The sequence below is a fragment of the Schistocerca serialis genome, chromosome 3 (genome assembly GCF_023864345.2).
Source record: "Schistocerca serialis cubense isolate TAMUIC-IGC-003099 chromosome 3, iqSchSeri2.2, whole genome shotgun sequence".
NCBI lineage: Eukaryota > Metazoa > Arthropoda > Insecta > Orthoptera > Acrididae > Schistocerca > Schistocerca serialis.
Genome location: NC_064640.1, coordinates 263,720,400 through 263,738,856, shown reverse-complemented (window position 1 = coordinate 263,738,856; position 18,457 = coordinate 263,720,400). Strand labels below are relative to the sequence as shown.

General features: G+C 39.8%; 1 protein-coding gene across 2 annotated transcripts in view; it reads right to left on the bottom strand.

The window, feature by feature from the left end:
• LOC126470038 (C2 domain-containing protein 5) overlaps positions 1-17,908 on the bottom strand; it is a 238,690-nt gene extending 220,782 nt beyond the window's left edge. For both annotated transcript variants that reach the window (XM_050097533.1, XM_050097534.1), the window contains exon 1: positions 17,715-17,908. The gene's annotated coding sequence lies outside the window, so the exon portion shown is untranslated. The remainder of the gene's footprint in view (positions 1-17,714) is intronic.
• Positions 17,909-18,457: the final 549 nt, after the last annotated feature.

Here is an 18,457-nt window from a genome sequence, read left to right as displayed (position 1 = left end):
GGAACATTTATTTAATGTGAGAGTAATGGATTTTGTTTGATTTTTGTGTATGAGGCAGGGGTTAGTCCATGTCAGTCTTTAACCCTCAAATTTCAGCAGGTGTCCTATTAGTGATTTTTAGATTGTTTCAAATATCTTCTTTGTGACGAAATGGCTGCTGTACCTTTATTATGGTAGCACGAATGATGTCATGGGTGTCATATTGGATTTAAATGTGTTACTCTGTCTGCCATTTTGACAATATCATGAGTCTAATCTGATGTCCAGTATCAGACGCTTTAGTATATTGGTTATCTTGCTTTGTGTTCATATTTTGTACCTTATATGGCAGTAGCATAGTTTTGTAATGCTTGCAACACTATAATTGTGTACTTTGATCATCATAGTGTGTAAGCCATTACTTGCATTTGAGAATCTGCCTGACTGCAAAGCAGTAGTGATCAGTGCATTTAGCTTTAGTGGAGAATGTTTGGGGCATTTTAATTAGTGCCAGAAGGAAAGCAGGGATTCCTACAGTGCAAATTTTTGCAGCAGGGAGGACAGGGAGTGCATTTGTTGTGTGTGTATGTATGAGCAGTTGGCTGTGGTCCATGGGTTCATGTAGAGCTGAAAGCACTGTTGGTGACGATTAGTCAGCTCTGGCCAGCTAACTTCCCACCCGGAACACAACAGCTGTCACACGTTTCACCCATGAGTTCAGCTGCTGAGGTACCTCCAGTGTAGGAGTTATGGTTGCTCTGTACTCATCTCAGGACAAGTGGCATGCTGTGGTCAGTTCGTTTCACACTATGCAGTGGGTGAATGTCAAGACTGGGCATCTTACAGCTCTTGCCTGATACCACACCTACATAGCAGCAAGTTAAGTTTTCCTGTCTTTTCCTCTTAGCATATTTATTAAATTTTGTGCATGTTTTTCTGTTTAAGAAGTTTAACCTCTCATTTTTGTAAGTGTAAATTCATTTGGTCTGTGCCACAGTAGTAGCTCATTTGTTTTGTTTTGAAGACAAGTGTCCACTCATTTAGTAAGCCAGTCAGTGAGCCTCCAGTTACATCTACAGAGTGCCAAGTTAAGTGTTTATCTTTTACTTTCTTTTCCTCATAGTATATTTCTAAAATTTCTTACCTGTTTCCATACTATGAGACGTAAGCTTGCATTTTGTAAGCGTAAATTCGGACATCTTGTTGCACAGTTTTCATTTCTTCTGAACAGCCAGCTACATAGCTCACTAAGGCATCAGTGTCCATTGATGACACATCACATCAGTAGGGTAGCAAGTTAGATATCTAGAATCTGTCTGCTTTTAGAAGCCAGCTACATAGCTCACTAAGGCATCAGTGTCCATTGATGACACATCACATCAGTAGGGTAGCAAGTTAGATATCTAGAATCTGTCTGCTTTTATAGTTTATTCCTTCAGTTAGTCCTGCTAGGAGGGTAGGATGTGTGCATGCTGTGTGTGGACACACAAGGAGCTAGCCCCAATTTGCAAACAGCTGAATGCACTTTTGGCTACAATCAGTCACCTCGGGATGTAGCAGTGGCAGAGAATCTGGCATGTCACATAAGACACCTTAGGTGTCGCTTGTTTCATCCATGGGCTCTGCTACTGAGGCACCTCCTAGTGTAGCTGTCACAGGCAATCCACCCTTAGAGCAGAGTGAGTGGCAGGTGGTAATGCGTTTGCATCCCTAAAGTGGAGGGCCTATGTGGAGACTGATCCTCTGGCCTCACCCATTCACACTGTGAGTGGACAGGTGGCCACTCCTTCAGCAGGGTCCGAGCAGGCACATGGGGTGGAGGGGTTTACTAATTATTGGGAGCTTCAACATTAGGCGCATTATGGAGCCCCTTAGGCAGATCACATTAAAGGCTGGAAAGAACACTAGTGGGCACTCAGTATGTCTGCCATGGGGCCTCATCTGAGATGTGGAGTGAGCCTTGGCTGTGGCTATCTTGCGTGCAAGATGCAGTTGTCTGCAAGTTGTGGTTCACATCGGCACCAACGACATCTGTCACATGGGTTCCGAGGCCATGCTCAGTTCATACAGGCAGGTGGCAGAAATGGTGAAGGCTGCTGGTCTCATGCATGGGATGCAAGCAGAGCTTGCAATTTATAGCGTTGTACCCATAGTTGATAAGGGTCCTTTGGTTTGAAGGTAGCAGCTACTCAGGTAGCAGAGTACTTGTGGAGTGTACATGAGGTGTTTTAGGCTGGTCGGTAGTTTGAGGTATTCAAATGAATGCTCACCATTTAAATTAACACTTACCATTTAAATGAACACTCACCATTTGATATACAGAAAGGGAAGCCAGACAATGTTCAGAGCAAAGACATTTCAACTGTCAAAATTTTATCTGTAAACTGTCAAAGTTCTCATGCTCAAATTATTTGCAGAACTGAGAGCTGGCTGAAACCTGAAATGGAAAGCTCTGAGATATTTAGCAAGTCATGGAATGAATATGAGAAAGACAGATTACAGGACATAGGAGGAGGAGTGTTCACTGCAATTGACAAAAATATTGTCTCCAGTGAGGTCAAAGTTGTGTGTGACAGCGAAGTTATCTGCTCGCGTATAAAATGTCTATGTGAAACAAAGTTAATTGTTGGATATTTTTACTGGCCACCCGATTCTGCTGTGACAGTTCTAGAGACATTCAAAGAAGGTCTATGGTCAGTAGTGCATAAATACCCGGATCATGGATTGCTAGTTGGAGGCAACTTTAACCTACTGATTATAGACTGGGATGTCTTGGGTTCACTGCAAGGGGTACAGACAGAGAGTGGTTCAAAGTGCTTTTGAATACATTTTCTGAAAACTGTCTTGAGCAGCTAATTTGGCAACCCACATGCAATGGAAATATCTAAGACCTTGTAGCTACAAATAGGCCAGACCTTATCAACGATGTCAATATAGACACGGATATTAGGGATCATGAGGTCATTACAGCAGCTATTGTTACGAAAGTTAATAAATCAGTTAAGAAGGCTAGGAGAGTGTTTCTGCTAGAAGCTGAAGATAAGCAGTTGTCAGCATCTCACTTAGAAAGTGAATTGGCATCACTTAGCTCACATAAGATGGACACAGGGAAATTATGGGAAAAGTTTAAACAGTTTGTGAATCATAGTCTGGAGAATTATGTGCCTAGTAAGTGGATTTAGGGTGGAAGAGACCACCATGGTTTAATAATGAGATTCAAAAACAGCTGAGGAAGCAGAGGCTGTTGCACTCTTGTTTCAAAGGGAACACACGAATGACGACATGACAGGCAAAGGATTGTACAGATTTGTGCATCAGCGAAAACATTGGTGCACAAAGCATTCAACTACTACCACTGTCATACCTTAGCAAATGATCTGGCAGAGAAACCAAGAAAATTCTAGTCCTACGTAAAATCACTGAGTGGATCTAAGGCTTCCATCTAGTCACTTGTTGACCAGTCTGGTGTGACGGTTGGAGATAGCAAAACGAAAGCCAAAGTTTTAAATTTCACATTCAAGAAATCGTTCATGCAGGAGAATCATACAAACATACTGTTGTTTGATGATCGAACAGACTCCTGTACGGAGGACAAAGTGATACGCATCCTGGCATAAAGAAACAATTGAAGGAGTTGAAAACAAATAAATCACCAGGTCCCGATGGAATCCCAGCTCAGTTCCCCCGAGAGTACTCTAAAGCATTAGCCCATTAGTCAACTTACATTTATCACAAATCTCTCGCCCAGCAGAATGTCCCAAGTGATCGGAAAAAAGCACTGGTGGCTGCGCTGTGTAAGGGCAAAAGAACGGACCCACAAACTCGCAGACCAATATCCTAACATCGGTTTGCTACAGAATCCTCGGACATATTGTAAGTGCAAATATAATAAATTTTCTTGACACCGAGAAGCTTATGTCCATGAATTAGCATGGTTTTAGAAAGCAGCACTCATGTGAAACGCAGCTCGTCCTTTTCTCACAGGATATATCAAACTATGGATGAAGGGCAACAGGCAGATTCCATATTTCTAGATTTCGGGAGAATGCTCGACTTGGTGCCCTCTTGCTGCCTGTTAAAGAAGGTATGAGCATATGGAATAGGTTCACAGATATGTGAGCAGCTAGAAGACTTCTTAAGTTATAGAACCCAGTATTTTATCATCGATGGTGAGCGCCCTTCAGAGGCAATGGTATCATCAGGAGTGCCCCAGGGAAGTGTGATAGGACTGCTATTATCCTCAGTATACATAAATGATTTGATTGACAGGATGGACAGCAATCTGCAGTTGTTTGCTAATGATGCTGTGGTGTATGGTAAGGTGCTGAAGTTGAGTGACTGTAGGAGGATACAAGATGACATAAACAAAATTTCTAGTTGATGTGATGAATGGCAGCTACCACTAAATGTAGAAAAATGTAAGTTAATGCAGATATGTAGGAAAAACAAACCCATAATGTTCAGATACAGTATTAGTAGTGTCCTGCTTGCCACAGTCAAGTCATTTAAATATCTGCGTGTAACACTGCAAAGCAGTATGAAATGGGATGGGCACGTGAGATGTGTGGTTCATTTGTCAAGGAGATCGCATATAGGACACTAGTGCAGTCTGTTCTTGAGTACTGCTCAAGTGTTTGGGATCTGTACCAGTTCCGATTAAAGGACGACATTGATACAATTCATAGGTGGGCTGCTAGATTTGTTGCTGGTATGTTCGAACAACATGCAAGTGTTACAGAGGTGATTTGGGAACTCAAGTGGGAATCCCTGGAGGGAAGACATTTTTTTCGAGGATCACTATTGAGAAAATTTAGAGAGCCAGAATTCAAAGTTGACTGCAGAAGAATTCTGTTGCCTTCCCTCATTCTATTTGTGTGTGGAACAGGAAAGGAAATGACTAGTAATAGTACAGGGTACACCCCATCACACGCCTTAAGGTGGACTGCAGAGGATTGACATAGATAGCAAAGACATGTGCTGTTCTCTCAGCAGGGGGAAAGGTTGTTACTTATCAGATTCTTCACTCTCAGGTAGGTTATGAAACCCCTTTGGAAAATAGCACCTAGGGCTACAAAGCAAGCCACTGTACATGTCTCCTAGGTCTCATTTGATGTGTGGAGGAGGCTTCTGACTATTGTTATTGAAGGTGCGGTCATCCTCAAATCATAGCTAATGTTAGTACCAATGATGCATATAGCTTGGAATCGGGAACCATCCTCAGTTCCTACAAATGGATGGCATGAATTGTAAAGGCTACTCCCCTGATCAAAGGGTGCAAGTGAAGCTTACCATCTGCATTAATTTGGGTCCTGTTGTTTGGAATCGGGTAGAGGGTCTCAATGAGTGGCTCTGTCAACTCTGTGACGGTCCTAGCTACAGATACACTGAGTGATCAAATGTATCCAGACACCTGTCTGAAAATGACTTACAAGTTTGTGGCGCCCTCCATCGGCAATGCTGGAATTCAATATAGTGTTGGCCCACCCTAAGCCTTGATGACAGCCTCTACTCTCGAAGGCATACGTTCAATCAGGTGCTGGAAGGTTTCTTGGCGAATAGCAACCCAACCTTCACGGAGTGCTGCACTGAGGAGAGGTATTGATGTCAGTCGGTGAGGCCTGGCACGAAGTCGACATTCCAAAACATCCCAAAGGTGTTCTACAGGGTTCAGGTCAGGACTCTGTGCAGGCCAGTCCATTACAGGGATGTTATTGTTGCGTAACTACTCGACCATAGGCCGTGCATTATCAACAGGTGCTCGATTGTGTTGAAAGATGCAATTGCCATCCCTGAATTGCTCTTCAACAGTGGGAAGCAAAAAGGTACTTAAAACATCAGTGTAGGCCTGTGCTATGATAGTGCTATGCAAAACAACAAGTTGTGCAAGCCCCCTCCATGAAAAACACAACCACACCATAACAACACCACCTCCAAATTTTATTGTTGGCACTATACACGCTGGCAGATGACAATTACTGGGCATTCGCCATACCCACACCCTGCCATCGGATTGTCACATTGTGTAACGTGATTCGTCACTCCACACTACGTTTTTCCACTGTTCAATCATCCAGTGTTTATGCTCCTTACACCAAGCGAGGCATCGTTTGGCATTTACTGGCATGGTGTGCAGCTTAATAGCAGCCGCTCAACCATGAAGTCCAAATTTTCTCACCTGCCGCCTAACTGTCATAGTACTTGCAGTGGATCCTTACGCAGTTTGGAATTCCTGTGCGATGGTCTGGATAGATGTCTGCCTATTACACATTATGACCCTCTTCAACTGTCGTCGGTCTCCGTCAGTCAACAGACGACGTCGGCCTGTACGCTTTTGTGCTGTATGTGTTCCTTCACGTTTCCACTTCACTATCATACCAGAAACAGTGGACTTAGGGATGTTTAGGAGTGTGGAAATCTTGCGCAAAGACACATGACACAAGTGACACCCCATGACCTGATCATGTTCGCAGTCCGTGAGTTCCGCAGAGCACCCCATTCTGCTCTCTCATAATGTCTAATAACTACTGAGGTCGCTGATATGGAGTATCTGGCAGCAAGTGGCAGCACAATGCATCTATTATGAAAAACATATGTTTATGGGGTTGTCCAGATACTTTTGATCACATAGTGTATCTGGATCTACACCATGTAGTGAAGGATTTTAGCACTTCACTTGATACATCACTTCTCAGAGAAAGCAGTAACCAGGCTTGCAGAGTACATGCAGACTGCACAGAGGAGCATTTTATGGCTTGACAAAATTTCAAGAACCTCTGAGGGACACTCACCAGATCATTTATAAAGCCCACAATCAGTTTGCCAACAACTTACAGAGTGACAATATCAATATTCTAGTAGTTCACTGCCAAAGCATTTGTAACAAAGTCCCATAATTTACCAGACTACATAAAAAATTTTGAATGCAAATTATCCTCGAAAGTGAGAGCCTGATGAAAACCCAAGTAAAAAGTTCTAAAATATTTAATGAAACATGGGACTTACTTTGACAAAAAAAAACTGCTAGATTATTGGGGAAGAGGGTATGTTCATTGCAATAAACAAAAATTTTATGTTTAGCAACATCAAAATTTCCTATGACTGAACTTATCTGAATGTGATTAACCAGCATGGGTGCTCTCAAATTAATCATTGGATAATTTTACCTGTTATCCAATTCTGTTAAATTTATAGAATCATTCAAAAAAGTTCAAGTACCACTGTGCAGAAATACTCCAATTATGCAATAACAGGAGGAGAATGAGACTTTAATCTACCACGTTTAGGCTGCTGGTGAAATGGAGAGGCAGTCTTGCAAAATAGTTCTGGATACTTTCTTCTAAAACTGTCTTCAAATGGCTCTGAGCACTATGCGACTTAACATCTGAGGTCATCAGTCCCCTAGAACTTAGAACTACTTAAACCTAACTAACCTAAGGACATCACACACATCTATGCCCGAGGCATGATTCGAACCTGTGACCGTAGCGGTCGCACGGTTCCAGACTGGAGCGCCTAGAAATACTCAGCCACACTTGCTGGCTCAAAAACTGTCTTCTACAACTATAGTCCAAATGGTGATAGAAGATCTTTGACAGTTAAAGTGGCCTTCTGCAATTTAAGCTTGAAAGCTGGCAATAGCATGTCTAGCTGTCAAGGACACGTGGGGTATTAGTTCAGCAGCAAACATATAACAAAAATATCGTTGACCTTAGTTACAAACAAACCTTACCTTACCAGTGGTATCAGTCAAGAGGCAGAGATTAACTAGCACCATATCATCACAGCCATGATGGTTTCCAGATTCAATAAATCTATCAAGAAGACCAGGAGAGTTGTTATGCTTGATACAGCAGATAAATAGTCTGTACACTGGTGTGCAACTGAAAAGATGCACAAGGGGAGAGCGTATAGTGACACAATAATGTTGACCAGTGAGTGTATCACAGTACATTCAAAGATTTGGAGGTCGGTACGCCCACACAACATTATAACTTCCCACACCAAAGCACATGTATCACCAAAACAATAATGTTCGACAATATTCCTGCCGTACACTTATGTGTTCTCATTTCTCATCATATGAGGGTACATTGTGGATCACTACTCAGGCTGAATCTGCTCTCATCCAAGAAGAGCATGTGAACCAACTCCCCACTGGTCCTGTTCCTATGCTTTTGACACCACCTCAACAGTGCCACCGAAGAGTGGGTGTCAACAGAACACAACGTACTGGCTGTCAGGCAAAGAGACTATCCCCATGCGGTCACCAGGCCACTGTGGAGAGTGAGAATTCGTCCCTTGGAGCTCTGTTAAATTTGGCTGCAGCTGCACCACTGTTTGGAACAGATCCCTTCTTGCCCATTGCACAATAGCAATCATCTGCTGCTGTAGCTGACCACAGTCAACCGCCTCCTATCCTTTGGGCAGCAGTGCGTGTGATCTGGAATGCCCCCCCATGAATGTGAACAACGCTGTAAGCAATACCAAGCTCCTGGACTACACTTATCACGCTTCACCTTTCTTCTAGTTTCATGACGATTCTTCCCCTTGTGAAGTTATCCAAATTTTGTGTCCGGCCCCCTGTTGTAATTAAGAACACCACAGAACACCATAACTGCCTGTTGATTGACACACACTGTCTTTTTCCTGTTCCTTCAACTGCCTCATGTTGCAAGGCCAGCCCCATCTGGCACTACAGGAAAACTACTTCACACCACATGATGTCCAACTTTCTGTGCACTGGGAGACCTCTAGCAACATGTTCCCTCACTTTCACTCATTTCCATTGAGTGGGTAATATGTTATGTTACTTCATCTACCTCATCCTTAAGTTTTGCAGAGTAGTGTATATACAATATGAACGAACATCCGGAAATTCAAATGGTGCAGACACTGAGGTATCGTGAGAAAAGTTTAAAATTATTGTGTGTTGCATTCTGGATAATTATTTGCTGATTAAAGGTTGTTAAGACCTACCTTGCTTTAATATAATCCAGAAAATGCTGAGAAACAGCAGGAACACAGATTGTTACACACTCATTTAAAAAAATAAAAAAAAGGTGTAGATATCCCAAGACACAAAAGTTTATAGAATCTCACACATTTGTAAGGAGAGCTATTCATCACTTCACTGTCATTTATTAGTGAAATATAGAGAATCCTAGAAAATTCTAATACTATTTAACACCACTAAGCAGGTCAAAAATGTCTATTTAGTCACTTCACTCATCAGCCAGCCTGGTGTGAAATAGATGGCAGCAAACTCAAAGGTAATGTCTTAAGTCTCACATTTAAACAAATCATTCACATAGAAAAATCATACAGAGTTAACATCATTTGACTGTCACACAAGCTCTAAAACTGAGGCTTAGAAATAAGACTTACTGGTGTTGAAAAGTATCTGAACTAGGTGAAAACAAATAAGGCACCAGGCCCTAATGGAATTCTATTTTGGTTTTACAGAGAGTACCTTGCAGCACTGGCCTCTTTTCAAGCTCACATTTGTTGTGACTCTTATTTGAACAAACAGTCTCAAGTGACTTTAAAAAAATTGTAGGTTACTCCCACTAAATTGCAGTGCAATAATTTAAAGATGTAGGATCTTGAGCATATTCTACGCTTTAATACAATCAGTTTCCCCTCAGAGAGAAAAGCATGGATTTAGAAAGCAAAGTGAAACTAAGCTCATTCTTTCAACAATATCATGCAAACCGTAGATGCAAGCCAGCAGGCAGATCCCATATTTCTAGATTTCAGCAAAGCATTCAACACTGAAGCACACTGTAGACAATTAACAATGGTTTGAGTGCACTGAATAAGTTTCAAATACGTAACTGAATGTGGCAATGGAACCCTGTATATTGTGGTAACTCGTGTTCATCAGTGACAGATGTAATGCCAAGAGTGCTCCAGGTGAGATGACACGAGCATTCCTGTTTATCATGTACATAAACACTATCAGATAGAGAACACAGCAATCTGAACTTACTTGATGAATGTTGTTGTATGAAGGAAAGTGTCATGGCTGGACAGAATGACTTAGGTGGAATTTCCATTTTGTGTGATGCATGGCAGGCTTCAGATGTAGACAAATGTAAATTAATGCCGACGGCTAGGAAAAATGTTCCTATAATGTCCTAATACAGTACTAATGACACAATGAATGGCTCAGTCTCTATGATTAAATATCTAGGTGTCAAATTTAAACTTCTGAGATGGTATGAAATGAAATGAGCACACATGATCAGTTGCAGGGAAAGTGAATGGCAGACTATGATTTATTGACAGAATTCTGCAGAAGTGTAGCATATCTATAAAGGGGAGTGTATACAGAATGCTTTTACAACCCACTCTCAAGTGCTGCTCAAGTGTTTAGGATTCCCATCAAGTCAGATTAATGGTACAAAGCAAAGCAACTCAGAGGTATGATACTACACTTTTTACCAGTTACTTCAATGATTACAAGAGAATTATGGAACTTTTCCATGGGCTAACACAGGTATCGTTTGAGGAATGAGGACAATTTTTTGCAAAACATGGATCTTACGAAAAAATTTACTAGTTATTCGTTAGTTGCAGCTATGGGTGATGATATGGCTGCTACTACCAAATTTCTCTGATTATATGATCTCGTGGCAGAAAATCTGAAGACAAAGCAGTAGGGGAATATATGAACACATGGCACGGTCAACATGACAATATTTGGAGGTCAGTTACAAGGAGTTTCTGGTACGAGAATTCTAGGTTGGCTATACGAGATATTGTTTTGCTAACATATAACTGGCGCTATTGCTCGCTAATTTGGTTTTCTTGCCCTGAGCTGTTTTAGATTGTTTTTTATTTTTGTCATGAATTTTGTTCACAGTTTATAAAGTAGAGGTGGTCATTGGAGGGGTTTGGGGGTGTAGTGGGGAAGTTGTGGGAATTGATGAGTTTGCATTTGGGAAGGTGAAGTATGGGAGGAGTGGTGGTGCTGTGGGTATCTGGGGATGTGGGGGGCTGTTGTTTCAGGGGCTGGGTATTCCGATGTGGTTTTTATAGTGGTGGGTAAGTATACAAAATGGATTTTGGTTTGATTAATCGAGGAGTACATTGCAAAGGATTCCACTATTGTTTCAAATCTATTTTCTTCATACAGATTTTTTGATATTAGGGGTGACTGACATTTAATGGTACATCATAATGTACAGTTTAAATGTTGCATGATGGGAACTTATATTAATAGTATGGAGGGGTACAGGAAAGGGGGGCGGGGGTGGTAGTGACATCCATCATAGGGATCCTACAGCTGCTTCTTATGAGTAGAGTTGGAGGAAGAGTTTGCCTAAAAACCATTTACATTTCAGTTTTTTCAAGCTTGTTGGGAAAATGTATGTGCTGAAGATTGTTACTTAAATGTATGGGCGGCATTGTTTAATGTGGCCCAGGGTTCTGTTTTAAGGAGAATGACCTTTTTTTGAGATGGGAGGAGGTGGCAATTACGTTTGTGCTATTGTGTTTTGTTGTGATTGGTTTTTATTAGTTTTCTGAAATTGTAAGTAGTGTAGTGTATTTTTTTATGCTTGTAATTTTCTTTGAAATGTGGGTGTTGAAATTTATGTTTGAGTAGTTTTTTATGCTTTTATGGTTTGGGTTGGTGGTTGAAGTTCACATTTATAGTTTACACTGGTGGGTATCATGGAGTATGTTGTACTTATTCTGGTCTGGTTAGGTTTTGATACTAGTTCTACTAGTTGTGGTTTGTTAGTATCTTGAGCTCTGCTCGAGCTAACCAAGTCAAGTGAAATTTCTGGAGCTGGGTTTTGGGGTTATGTATTGGTTTGTGGTATGGTGGACTTAATTTGAGCTATATAGATCAAGTGAAATTTCTGGTACTGGGTTCTGGAGTTACGCATGGATTTTCAAGGTACTGTGGACTTCGCTTGGGCTAGATAAGTCAAGTGAAATTCCTGATACATTGAAATAGAGGTGTCCGACATCTTGATGATGTCACGGGTCAAAGCGGATGTGAGATACTGTAATCTTTGATATTCCCTTGAAAGTGTCTACAACAAATGAGTCACTATGAGAGACATATGGTTGTTATGGGACTAATTTGCAACACTGGGAGTATCTCAATCTCCGTCTTTTACTAAAACCACTTTTAACAATGGTAATGCTTCCTGTGACACTAACTGGCTATATTATACGTATTTTAGATTAAAGAAAGGGAAAGGCATTATGAGATGAGAACAGTAATGACAGAGAAAACATCAGTGTTACTAAGCCTTTCTTAAAGAGTGACTTACTTCTATGAAACATCATGAACCAAAAGGCACATTATCATATCTCAACTGTCCATTTATTTGCTATCGAAACATTTTAGAAAATAAATTAGTTGACAGCAGTACAGAACACATTGAAAGATTTCCTGTTGGGAACATATGAATGTAAAAATCTTTTCCACAGTTTTGATGGGTCAGCCCAAGAATTCAGTACTGCATTGGCTTTGACCCATGACATGATGATGTTCTGGCATTTCATATCATTACGTATTTGAAAGTTAGCATGTGACAAGAGGGTGTTTTGAAGGAGGTGTGTTGCTTGATGTGGTGCTCCCTTGTGATTAATTTCAATGCAGGAAAGTTGTTAAATGTGTTGTTATTTGCAAAAGATCACTGAATGTGTTGGTTAAATGATGGATCCAACAGTGAAGTTTAACAGCCTTATGCTGACTGAGGAGATGGATGACATGCTGAGAACTGTAACTTTTCTTCACAAATAGGGTGTATTGCTGCAATATGTTAAATGTCAAAAATGTTTAGAATCTGCAAGTTTGTTGAAAAATGTCTCCTTTCCATAGCAGTAATGATTGCATATGGTGCTGTCATTTGGATAATTTTTTACGATAGATTTGGTGGGGAACTTGGTTCAAAAAGATCTAGGCAGGTGATCCACAAGACTGGTATTGCTTGTCTTCCGTGTGATTTTGTATAGTTGCCAATGATTGTTCAGTTACTGGTCAGTTGTGAAGGGGTGTGTGGCGAGTTTTATATTCTATAGTTTATATGTTCGGTATGGTTTATTTCAAAAAGTGTGTTCTCTACTTTTTAACTTAATTTCAGCATGTATTGTGTTTGCTGTAAGGAAATGGATATTGATTGGTGGAAAAGGATTTTTGGGGATCAGGGTAAGTTGGCATAATTGCCTGGAGCAAGCAGGTGAGGCAGGTATTTTAACAGGTTCCATTCACTTTTTGTGTTGACTGGACACTATACTGAACGATATTTTATTTTCTGTTCCTGTTTTGCAAAACTGCAGATTTTTTTGTACTACTGTGTTTTTCGTAGGTATACTGTTTTATGGGTTTTACTACAAATGTATTGATGTTTGTTTAGTGGGTGACGTGGACCTCATTTTAGACATATAGGCGAATTGAAGTTAGTGATACTAATGTATGTTCATATTGTCCTGTTATTTGGTTTCTTTGTGAATCATTCATGGTTACTGTGGCATTCACTTTGACTAGGTAGGTTAAATGCATATAACAATACCAGTCCTACATCACAACTAGCTTTTTATGTTTAATGTTTGCCTTGTACTGTAAAGTTCATTTTAGCTATACAGATTAAGTGCAAATAATGATATGAAAAATATGTGTTAAATGGCTTTTTATGTTTCAGATATCATAGTTTTTTGTTTGGTGGATAGGGAAGTTCATTTTACCTATACCATTAAGTGAATTTACCGATAGCAGAATTTACATCTCAGACCCTCTTCCCCTCCTCTGTGAATATCAGTTTCATGATTAATTGGTTTTATGGAGTTCAGTTTAGCTACATAGGTTATTTGGGTTTCATGTAGGATTTATGTAATGTAAGAATAATGAATTTCTGTTCAATTTTGTAATGGAGAATCAACACACATCACCCATTAATTGTATGTTGATTTAGGCTATCTGAAATATATTTTTTATGACAGAATGCTGTTGCTATTTGTTAATTATGGTAGCACAATTGATTTCACTGTAGCCATACTGAATTTAGAGGAGTTACTTATGTTTGCCATTTTGATGATGCCATGTGAGAAAGCCAATACCCTGTATCAAATGCTTCTGCATTTCTAAGGTAAACACAAAAAATTGCATGCCTATTAACAAGCAAACATAACAAACACAAAAAGAAAAATGAGAACACACACACTACACTATTTAATTTATTTTGCATGCTGCGCATGGATAGAAATAGCAGGTCACCAGTCATAGCAACATGTACTGAATTTAATATATATAGGAAGCACTATTCATCATCTAATAGCAATTCCAATTCAACTTTGTTCATCAATAAACTGTTCTACAAATATACATTTCTTTAAGGCTGTTCACAACTAGGAGGAAAATTCAGTAACATTTTCAAAGATTACACAAAAAATTGACCAGACACCAATGACAATATACCATCCTCTACCATGCAACCACACTGCTTTAGAGAAATTGGCTGTATAAAGATGTATGTGACATCTCCATGCTGCATGCAGTGTACCAACCAAAGTTATATGTTCCCACAAGTAAAAAAAGCCATGTAAATTAATTTGAGAAAAATGTTCTTTCAACGGATCATTTTAGTTTCCCTTATTTATGAAAATAAGAATAACCACATACTTCTGAGTCCAAATTCATTAAAAACTTACTTCCAATAAACATGTGTTGCAACTGTTTCTACTAGAGTTATCAATAACTTGGGTACTTTACATTATAGATATCTGAGCCCTTACAAAAAGACTATTTAAAATCACTGTAAAAAATTAAATGAGGATGAATCTCAACATTGGTACAGGGAAGAGAGAAAATGAGGGAAAGGGGAAGTGGGACTTAAAATCAGATTATTATGGACCTCAAAACACAAGACAATATTGAAATTTGCCACGCAGCATATGAAAAAGTATACACCTTACTTGCTCCTCTTTCCACACTACTCAGGACAAATAAACTACTGATTTTAATAGCTTAGGACGAATCCTTATGAGCAAATGTAGATTAATATTCATATTTCCATCTTACATGTTAGGACACATGATCTGTTTCATCATTTTCAACCTCTCCTTTATTGGTATAAATTCGTGTGTTTGGCTTATGAACTTATCCATTAGAACTATTTAGCATAAAAAATTGTTGAAGCTCTCATGTGCACTTGTTATCTCCCATTGGCTTCTGTCTCAGAATCTTTAACCTACATTTATTTCATGGTTTTTCACCAGGACGAGTGACTGGCAGTGTAAGGGTTCACCATCCACTCCCAGTCTTTTAGCAGCAATGGAACCTTCAACATAGCCAGCCACTCATGCTGGTAAAATTCAAAGAACAAATGTAGGCCGAAGATCCCGAGATAAAAGCTAACAGGTTGTAGAGTGGGTGGACAAAAATATGGAAACACAACAAACGCGAGACAAGTGTAATAAAGTATAGGAAAACCATTTGCATTCAAAACAGCTTCCAGTTATCCTGTATCATTTTCAAGGGAACCCTATACACTTCAGTTTGCAAATAGTGGCAACTTCAGGTATGGCGATGGAGGTGGATGGCATCATGCACCCTTCTCTCCAAAATATACCACAAAGTCTCAATAAAATTGAAATCTAGTGACTGTGGTGGCCATGGATGATGTGTCAATTCATCCTTGTGCTCATGAAAGCAGCCTGTATGCTGCGAGATGGGTGAACAGGGGCTCCATCTGCCAAAACGGTCACCTAATTCTTAGCAGTGTTGCAACCGTGGAGATTATCTGTGGGGCCCAAAAGGTACTATGATACAGCTGCCTAAATCACCACCAAACCCCTGCCATGTTTCACCCCTGGGTAAACTCAGCCACAAGTTGGAAACAGCATGAAACAAGCTTCATCTGACCTAATGACTTCCTTCCATTGTTCCATAGTCCAGGTTTTACAGCTTTGTCACTGCTTTTTCCCGTTACAGGCATTTGAATCACCGATTTGTGGCTTTGAAATTCCAGCTTGCCCTGTAATTCTCAGCTTATGGAGCATCCTCGATGTTTTGGTGCTGACAGGGTGCGCAAGAGTAACATTCAGTTCTGCAATGACTTTTGCAGATGTCATTCTTGTATTTTTCATCACAATTCTCTTCAATGACAGCCCATCACAATCATGTAACACACACTTTTTTCTGCTTTGTGACTTAGTAGATGATATTTTTCAGCTTTCCCTGTATGCGGTGTAAATCCTCGATAAGGTGCCCCTTGAAACACCAAACACTTTGAGTACCTTGGTTATGCAATCACTCACCATAGGAGCACCAACTATTAGCCCGCGTTCGAATTCACTTAGCTCCAACATAGTGCACACACACAGACCACTGTTTCGCCAATGATTGACATTTGCAATGTATCAAAGACATTGCACAGGAGCCATCTGTGATTAAATACAACAGCACAACAAGCAGGATTTATGCCCAAGCATGCATTCCTTGCAGTATTTCTACATTTTTGTCCAAGCCCTGTATGTGTAACTAATTCATTACAAACAAACAATCTCAAATTATTGGATGACCTGACAGGCAATTGCGTGCATGACTCATTATGATTAGGGCCGCAGGTACAAATTAATCTGTAGCAAAGATATCTGGGCACATACATTTTGTATAATGGTCACATTGTGTGAAACAGATTAGTTGGCCCAGAAATGCTTCTTCAGTACATTTGATTCATAACAGTACAGTTAAAATCTGTATCCAGAGGCAGCAATGACAAACTTGACAAACATCAATTTCTAGGTGAACAACAAAGTGGTGCCAATTATATTTCTCAATGATGATGATTCTGTTTTTGTAAAGTCCCTTCTGAATTTGAATTGTTACAACTGCTTACACTGAATGAACCAGTGTTCATTTTTTAAGTTTCATATTATAACCTTTGGAATGCTTTAGTGCATTTCCTATACTTTTTGTTGAACTTTGCACATACAGCACAAACATGAACATGTACTACGCAACTGCTAAAAAATAGACAATGGGGCAGTAGTACCTGCAGCAGTTGTGATTTCTTAATAATAGTGTGCTGAAAAAAAGGGTGTAACATAACATTTACATCATCATTAGATGTGGAGCACAAGCTTGGATTAGGGGAGGTAACTGATTGTCACATTTTCGATGCTGACAACCAGGTATTTATCTTAAGAAATTTAGGGCAATCACCGAAAACATAAATCCACATGGCCAGGTCAATAATTGGAACACCATAGGTGAATCTGTAACTTGATGTGCAATTTAACATTTACACAAACAGAAAGCACTGCCACAAGTAAATGGTACTAGAAATACTAGAACCAAATTGAGACCAAGGCGAAATAGACACGCAGTATAATTATGCTTGTCCGCGTAGTCATGAAGCCATGGCCTCACTTCCAAATATTTAAGGAATTTACATAATGATAATTCCGAACAGTACAAGTAAAGAATTAATTTACCACAGTCCAAGCAGCATGATTTATACTCTCCATATTTATAACAATTTATACACGATTTTTTTTTTTTGCCAAATCTACAGACAAATATTGAGCATTCTAAAAGAATTATCTAAACACTATCATAATAGCATGCACACTGCTCGCTAAGAATGCGTCATGTACTTTTAATTGTGGAACTACAAAGCAATGAACCACCTCTGGATAAATAAAATATGTATTCGTTCGAACAACTGAAGCTCCGGTATATTGTAAGGTTGATCTTTCTTTTCGTGAATACTCACTGTATACTGCTCACTGTTGTCTACTTTCGAACCACACATTCTCAACACTGCCGCGTTATTTCAAGATACACACACAAAAAAATGTACTTTATGTTGACAGTTTATATGAACTCCAGTCGGCATACTTTTTTTTGTTTGTTTGTCTGTTTGTGTGTGTATAAATATCTCCAATACCCGCCTACATACGTATCTTCACAACAATATGACCAAAGATTCTTAAAAGACAAAACCTACAACACGATAACATCTTAGCCGACGAATGCGATGAAGGACCGTCGGTCCACATGAAACGACTTGTCTGCGCAGATATATTCGCAAATGATTGTGCTGCAGATGTGGTAGACACGACACAAGTTCCAATCTATTGTTCACCCGCCATGTCTCGATGTAGAAAAGAAATTTCAGTGGCTAGCGCTAACATCCTCTTACAGTATCCTCAAACTTTATTTTACTTATTCAGAAATGAGGAACTTACGATGCAAAAAGCAAAATACCAGAAATAGGAAGACAGATCAAAATGGTCTACACAGTGATTGCTTAAGGTAAGGCAGTTTTCACACATAGATTTACTTCACGAGTTGCAGAGCGAACTAGACTACTGGCGTAGTTATTTGAGGACAGATTTAGGAATGTATAATTATCTTTTGATGCTCATAACTTCTAGTAAATAGCGAAAAAGTTTGTATGAGGAGAGCAATTTCTCCACATGAGTGGCTGACGGTGATATTAAGGTTCCAGATAAT